The sequence below is a fragment of the Plecotus auritus genome, assembly GCF_963455305.1.
Source record: "Plecotus auritus genome assembly, chromosome: 9".
In the NCBI taxonomy this organism is placed as follows: domain Eukaryota; kingdom Metazoa; phylum Chordata; class Mammalia; order Chiroptera; family Vespertilionidae; genus Plecotus; species Plecotus auritus.
In genome coordinates, this window is record NC_137783.1 from 23,184,410 (window position 1) to 23,192,682 (window position 8,273).

An 8,273-nucleotide genomic window follows, 5' to 3' on the forward strand; every position below is an offset into this window, starting at 1 on the left:
TTGGTAGTGATTTGATATTTTGTTTTTAAAGAAGTCCCAGTTGGATCTGAAATCAGGTCTCTGTGTATTATAAAATTAACATGTTATGCCAGTCAATGTCTTATTTAATTTGCTTTGAATCACTGCTATTGAAAATATTTCCCACAAAAATTTAAAATGTGATGATGCCTGTCTGGTTCTGAGGCTCTTTATTGTCTCTTAGCTCCAATTCTACCTTTCTCCTAGGCTATGCCAGTAGGGGGCACTAGAGGGAGACTGCAAGGCTGGAGAGAGGAGGACTTGATCACCTTGGTTTGCTTGATGATACTGTCAGGGTCTTTTCAGTTCATGGTTCATTTCTCTGACAGCAGCAGCTGGTTCCATACTCTAGACTTTTTTTTTTTTTTTTTTTTTTTACCTTCTAGTTGGTTTGGCTCAGTGGATAGAGCATCAGCTGTGGACTTAATGGCCTTGGGTTTGATTCCGGTCAAGGGCACATGCCTGGCTTACGGGCTTAATCCCCAGTGAGGGGGGGGGCGGGGGGCATGCTGGAGGCAGCCGATCAATGATTCTCTCTCATCATTGATGTCTCTCTCTCTCTCTCTCTCTCTCTCTCTCTCTCCCCCTTTCTCTCTGAAATCAATAAAAACATATTGGGAAAAAAAAAAAGATAGGATGAACATACCGGCCTGGCCCACTGTGGGTCCGGATTCTGCCCTCTCCTTCACCCTGCCAGTCCCACGCGCTGTCAGACACATCCATGCTCCTGACTTGGGTGGGTGATGACAGCCAGGAGGAAACCGAGAGCACACCTGGTCACCGGCTGCTCTTAGCTCAATATTGACTTGTTTTCCCATTTGGGGCAGTACTTGGTACCCACATGATGGTTTTAGAGAGCTTTATTGCATGCGTGTGTATGGGCAGGGAAGAAGGGAGGGATGCAGGTTTTCCCTGGTCCACTGGAGGGTGAGCCTCTTCCCACCAACAAACATCGCTCTAGCCCTGGGAGCCCTGTTGTCCTGTGCACAGGCGTTGGGAGAAGTCCGTTTGAGAGAGAAAACGTCTGCTTCCGGCAGTTTTCTTTTCTTTTGTATGAAATACCGGGTATCCTCTCGTATTTCAAGCTGTACATCTGGGAACTTTGCCATCCTTGACTGTGCGGGCAGAGTTTGGTTTGGTTTGGTTTTTTCACTGAGCACCAGCTTCCTCTGCTGCCTGAACAGCTGTGTTTGGTTCTTGGCAGCAAGTGTCTTCTGCAGCTTGGAGTTGCCTCCTTGGGAAAACTGGTAGTTTCTTTTTACACACACACTAGGGTAGTTGTTTCATTTTATTTAAAAATTTTTTCAATTACAGTTGACATTCTATATTATATTAGTTTCAGGTGTACAGCATAGTGGTTAGGTATTTACATACTTTATGAAGTGACTCCCCCAATAAGTCTAGTACCCTCCTGACACCACACAGTTATTGCCATATGATGGACTATAGTCCCTGTGCTGTACTTTGCATTCCCGTGACTATTTTGTTACTGCCAATTTGTACTTTCCTGATTCCCCTCACCTCTTTCACCCAGCCCCCAGGCCCCTTCCCCTCTGGAAACCATCTGTTTGTTCTCTGTATCTATGAGTTTGTTTCTGTTTTGGTTGTTTGTTTTGATTTTCAGATTCCACATATAAGTGAAATCATATGGTATTTTTCTTCCTCTGTCTGACTTATTTCACTTAGCATAATACCCTCTAAGTCCATCCTGCTGTTGCAAATGGTAAGATATCATTCTTTTTTTTTTTTTGGGGGGGGGGGGAGGTGCTGAGTAACATTCCATTGTAGATATGTCTAAAAAAATCTTTAAATTTTTCCTTTTGCCATTGAGAAGGAATCTGTAGCTATATAACCTTGATGCTAATAAATACAAGAAAATTCTATATTTTAGTGATACTTGGGGTTTCACCTTCGTCCACAAGGTAAAAAATGATAGCAAGAACAAGGGAATTGATGGAAGCAGCAGCTTGTCTAGGACTTTTGGTCTTCATTCAAAAGTGTTTCGTAAACTCCAGCTGTGCACACGATGGTAGGTGAAAGCATGAGATCCAGGCATAGAGGTGAGAAAGTACAGATACCTCGAGGAAGCATTTGGGAATTTTAATAGGAGAGTTGGGATTTTATTTGTAATGAATCAGGAGCTGCTGCAGGTGATACAGCAAAAGCAGGATGTGATAAAATGGTGCCATAGTAAAATTATCCAGATGGTAATGAATGAGATGAATCAGAGGAGGAAGAGAGAGAAGGGAAGACATTAAGAGACAATTGTAATAGTCTAGGCATGAGGTCATAAAAGACTGAACAGAGCCTGAAGTCAGAGTGACAGGCCCCAATAACGGTGCTGCTGGCTATTGGTTGGAGGGACTAGGGGTCAGCAATGACTCCTGGATACCTGGGAGGAAGTCCTCCAGTTCTCAGGTGATTTTAAATCTTTATCTTCAGCCCATTCCTCTCTCTTGAGTGCCAGACCCATTTAGGTTCCCTTAGGGATCTTACTCAAAATGCCTAAAACAGAACTCTTTCTTCTCCCTCCCCAAACTGCTCTTCTCCTCTCTCCCAGATCCTTTCATTCTCACTGGATGGCGTTTTCTGGTAACTGGGAACAACATCTCTGTCCCCTCTGGACTATGAGGCAGAATTAAGCACAAGGGTTGAATAGGTGGCGTTTGAATGTTGGAAAGTTCCGGAATATTTAACCTTTGATTTTTGTTAGCTGGGCAAACCGGACCAACACACCACTGCAATCTGTGTCACGGGATCAGCTTTGTTATTGGTAAACTGGAGAATCTGGCTAGCTTGTTTAGTCCTACCTTATTGTTTAGGACACATATCATTTCATTGAAAAGCTATGACATAATCACATGACGTGATGGAATAGCAATAATGGTTATCTGTAAAGATATTAGGCTTTATGAAGTGCTTTAACATTTACCCTTACATTCCCCTTCAGAGAGCCCTGGAGGATGTTTAACTCCTCTTCTCACACTCTCCTGCTGGAGGAATTTGGAGGAGAGAAGGGAGGGGAGAGGCAGGAATGGTGCTTGCAGGGGAGGGCATGTGTCCAGGGTCTGGAGGGAGGAGCCAGTCTCCAGAGCACCCAAAGCCTGAGTTGGCCATGGGAAGCCACCGACAGCTTCTGAGCAGGACAGAGGCCAGAGAAAGTCTGTCTAGCAGTAACATGAAGACTAGTCTAGAAGGGGGTACCTCAGAGATGTGGATCCACACTCTTAGTTGCCAGACTATTGCCATAGGCCAGGAAAGAGCTGAAAGAAGCCTGAACTGGGGCTTCATTCATTCATTCACTCACAAATATTTACTGTGTGGCTACTAGGTTCCAGGCACTATTCTACACAATAAGAATATAGAGTGAATAAAACCCACAATCCCCACCTTCATGGAATTTACATTCCATTAAAGGGAAACAGACAATAAATACAATTAATAAATAAACTGACCAAGGCCAGATGGTGATAAGAGCTATGGAAAGAAACAAGGGCATTTTAACTAAGATCTCAGAAGGCCTCACTGAGGAGGTGACATTTGAGCAAAGACCTGAAAGAGGCTAATTTCAGTAGGAATAGAGCCTGGGGGCAAATGCGACAGATCAAGAAGGCAAATCATAAAGAAACAACTTTCAAAAGAGAGACTCTCACAACAATTTAGACAACCAATTAGAAAACAATAGGATCATAACCAAAACTGTTAAATATACAGAATTAAGCCAAATGTGAAATGTGTTTGTCCTTTCCAGTTTGAAAGAGTTGGTTGGAATTTTCATTTATTCTTTACAAGATTTTTTTTGGGGGGGAGGGGAACTTGATACTATAGTACTATTTGTCACTCAAAGGGTTGAGATGACCTTAGGTCAGTGAAATGGACAACACACATAACCCCATATAATAAAAGCCTAATATGCTAAGTGTCCAGTCCAAAGCGTAATATGCTAATGATATGCAAAGACTGCTCAACTGCTTGCTATGACGTGCACCAACCACCAGGGGGCAGACGCTCCGACTGGTAGGTTAGCTTGCTGCTGGGGTCCTACCGATCGATCGGGACTGAGCAAGACAGGCTGGACATGCCCTGGAGCCCTCCTGCGGCCCTCACTGGCCTGGATCCTGCACCAGTGGGGTCCATCGGCCTGGCCTGCACCCTCTTGCAATCCAGGCTGAGTGCACAAATTTCACACACTGGGCCTCTAGTCTGATGATAATGATACAGGGTGGGCAAAAGTAGGTTTACAGTTGTGAGTACACAGAACACAAAGTTTATTCTTGAATTATTATTTTTTAATGATTGTATTATTTATTTGAATTACAACTATAAATCTACTTTTGCCCACCCTTTATGCTTCACATTCTGGGACTGCTCCTCGTCCCTTAGTTATGGGTCTTTGTCCTCCTTCTGCTGTAAACATTCACAGTCAATGTCACTGGAATCCCCCCATAGAAGATCCCTGGTCACTGATGGTAGATGCTGTGGTTTGCTGCATAGACCCCCCTTCAGGTCGGAGATACTCATTTCCTCTGCTGCTAGGTGTGTTGTGAGCTGATGGCTCTTGGCCAAAGGAGCCACCTGGCCTGGGGTCAGACCCCTTTCTGGAGTTATGAAGACCTTGTTTCAAGGGGTGACGACTCTGAAGGCTCTCTAGCTCCAGAGCATCCTGTGGGATTGGCTGAGGCCTGTGACTGCTCCGTGGACCAACTGTTCCCTCCACTAAGTCTACTTCCCCCAGACGTTAATCCCAAGGGCAGCCCCAACAGACTTCCAGCACACAAATCCCCATTACAGGGCCAGCTTCCTGAGAACTCACAATTAGAACACACATTTTCATTGTCTTCTGCTCCTAACTATTTTTCTTTATGTAGACAAGTCTGGCTTGCCTTTCCACCTAGCTCATAAGGAGACCATCCTTGACCTCTCTTTAAGGTAAGGAGACCATCCTTAACCTCTCTGTGCACCCCAGAGTGAAGTCAGCCCCTCATTACACACCTGATTCTATCCAGAGAGTCCAAAGAATTCTGCGTATGCGCCACCCTGGCGCATAGAATAGGAATGCTCGGGGCCACAAGTGTTTATGCCAAACCAGTTCTCTAAAACTGGCTTTGCTGGGGCTGCAGCCAAAACCCTCTCTGATTCCCTGCCAGGAAGTGAGAGTCTTTTATCACCACCTGGGAGGAAAAAGGGGCTCAACCGCCCAGGCCCAGGTGAAACAATCACACATTGGCGAATATGGTATGAAACTCAGTTCCTGATACAACAACTCTGAGAAATTCATCTTGAATGTGTGTTTCTCAAAGAGAATAATTTAGGGAGAGGGGATCAGGGACCCCCTTTCAGCATAGTAATCCTTTCCCATAAAGGTTTGTGAGCTATTATCTACTTTCTAAAAATAACAGAAAATTTCATTTTCGATGTTTTAAAATTTTAGAGACAATAGTTTAGCTTATAGTTCTTTGCTAACTGGTTTGTGTTTAACCAAGGTTTTAACTTGTATAAACTATATGCTACTGTGGTACAAAAGAGGCTGGCTCCTCTTAAAAGCTTTCTGAGGTAGCAGGTTACTTAGTCACGGAGGAAGTAGACCTACACACTATCAGTAATTCTGAGCTTTGTTAGAAAAAGCAGAAGAGGGTCCAGAAGGAAGAACTTTTGCTGAAGGAAAAAGTTTGCTTCAGAGAGAAAAACCAGCTTGGAAAGAGAACATAGGGAGAGGAGAGTTCCAGAAAAATCCAAGTGGGGGCTGGCAGCTCTGAGACGAAAATTCTGTAAATTCTAGATGTTGAAAGTCTCTTGGGCCATGGTGGGTGTCTTAGTCAGTTTGGGCTGCTATAACAAAAATACCATTGCCTGGGTGGCTTAAACGGTAAAAATTTATTTCTCCCAGAAGGTGCCAACCGATTCGGTTCCTGCTGAGAGCTCTCTGACAGGTTTGCAGATGGCTGCCTTCTTGCTGTGTTCCACGTGACACACAGAGAGCTCACCCCTCTTGTCTTTTGTCTTATAAAAGCACCGATCTCACCCTCATCACCTCATGTCTCCCAAACTTTACTTCCAAATATCATCACACTGCGGGTTAGGGCTTCAAGATGTGAATTCTGAAGGACACACACATTCAGTCCCTAACAGTGGGTAAAAGCAAAATCAATGTTTGTTACATGCATACATTATTACATAAATATTTGTTCTCTACTTAGAACTTTGGTTCACAACCCTGGCTACACAACCCTATCTGAGCTTTTAAAATATCAGGCACCAGGCTCCATCCCAGACTAATGCAATCAGAATCTCAGGGTGTGGGGATGAGGCTGAATAAGCATCCGTGTTTCCCCCCAGCTCCCCAGGTACCCTCCTGTGCTGCTGAGGTTGACAAGCCGCTGGTTTAGAGTATCTGTTGTGGATGGCTGCCTTGCTAACTATGCTTTGTCTTCCTTTATAAAAGCTAAAAAGATATGGAGACACAGGCTCCTTCCTCCTCCCTTTTGACATTTGGGTTTGCTAAATGAAATCACTGCTTTTAAGCAGGGCATCATGAGAAGGCATCAATGCCCCTGTAAGTACAAACTCCACTTCATCGTCACCCTGTGAGACAGTGCTCCTCAAAGCCACAAGCACAGATGGCCACATGCTTCTTCCATGTACCCAGGCGCCATCTTGAGGGGGTTATAGTGCCTGGAATTATCCAAGAAGATGGACTGAAATTGACAGATGAAACTAAACTTTACACACCCCTCCCACACACACACATTCCAGCAAGAAGAAACTCAGCTCTTCTCTAGACAAAATAACAGAGTTCACATTTTCTCTGTACACAAAAGGTAAAGTAAGTGGCCTTGCACCCTGACACATGAGTTTTTAAATAAATTTGCATGTGCTTATGTATATTCAGGGGTGGGAAAAAGTAGGTTAAATTACGAGCTATCATTACCCAAAAGATTGATCACCCAAAAGTAAGTTTATGAAATAATAACAATAAGAAGACAAATAATACAAATAAATAACACAATACTTAAGGACTAAATAATACAAGAATAAACTCTGTTTTGCACATTCACAACTGTAAACCTACTTTTGCCCACCCTGGCATATATAGCCACACTCTGTAGACCAAGGCAGTGTGGATGGTAACTTCGAAGGGCAGGTCCGCAGTGGGCCGCACCCCTGGCCTCCTCCGGGATTCCGGTGGCAAAGAAGAAATGCTAGCTTCGTGGGGGCGAATCCTGACACACACATGTAGGAGATGCTGCTCAATGAACCAGCCAGTGGTGCTGGTCACAGGTGGTGCGATTTCAGTCCTTCAGTGAGCTGGCCAGACAATGTCCCGCTTCCGTTCCAATGAAGCTGTCGCCCGGTGAAGGCACAGAAGTTCTCATTGTCACCATGTGGTGTCAGTATTTTCTGTCTTAAAAGGTCTCTGGGTTGTGGGATTCCTGTTGGAGAAAGGCTGGAGCATTTGGTTGTGAATAAATTACTTTATTTAATTAGATCTTACTCCTTCATTTCCTGCTTTGTGTTTCTTCCCCCGCATCATGCAGGAAAAGGGCAGCATCCTCTTTATCTGCAAAGGTCAGCATTGGACGATATCGTTCATTTTGAGGATCAGCATTGTGTCATACAGGCGCCTCCCCCCACGGAGCTTTTGGGGTTCCAGGTGTCAGCATAAACGGGGACGGGGCAGCAGCTCTGCACAAAAGCTGGTTGTCTCTGCCTTTGCCGTTTAGCAGCGGGGTGGGCTTGAGCAGGAAATGTAGCCCCCCTGAGCCATTCTGCCAGGCATAATAAGCACTTTTCTTTCAGTTTATCATGAAAATTGAAGCTGTTGTTTGCACTTGCAGCTCCTTATGGAATGTCTGTTTCACGCATAGGTAGGTGCTGCTCTGGCCTCGTGGTCCTGCAGCTCTGAGACTGCAGTAAATACCATGTGACCGGTTACTAATGCGGATTTTCTTCAACAGATGGAGTTACACAAATGTTGATATGTATGCGGTTTGATATGTATGCTATTTTGTTGTATTGACAGCAAGCTTCGAAACTTCATATGTCAAATTTTCTGAAGGTGTTGACATCATAGAAATTTTTACACTTAGAAATGTCGAATTTCATGCCCCCCAAAAAGAGCATTTGTGGGAAGTTTTAATTCATTACTTTATTTTGAAGAAAAGTGCTGCTGAAAGTTATCGTATACTTTGGGAAGCTTATGGTGAACATGCTCCATCTCCAGATACTTGTGAACGCTGGTTTAAACACTTTAAAAG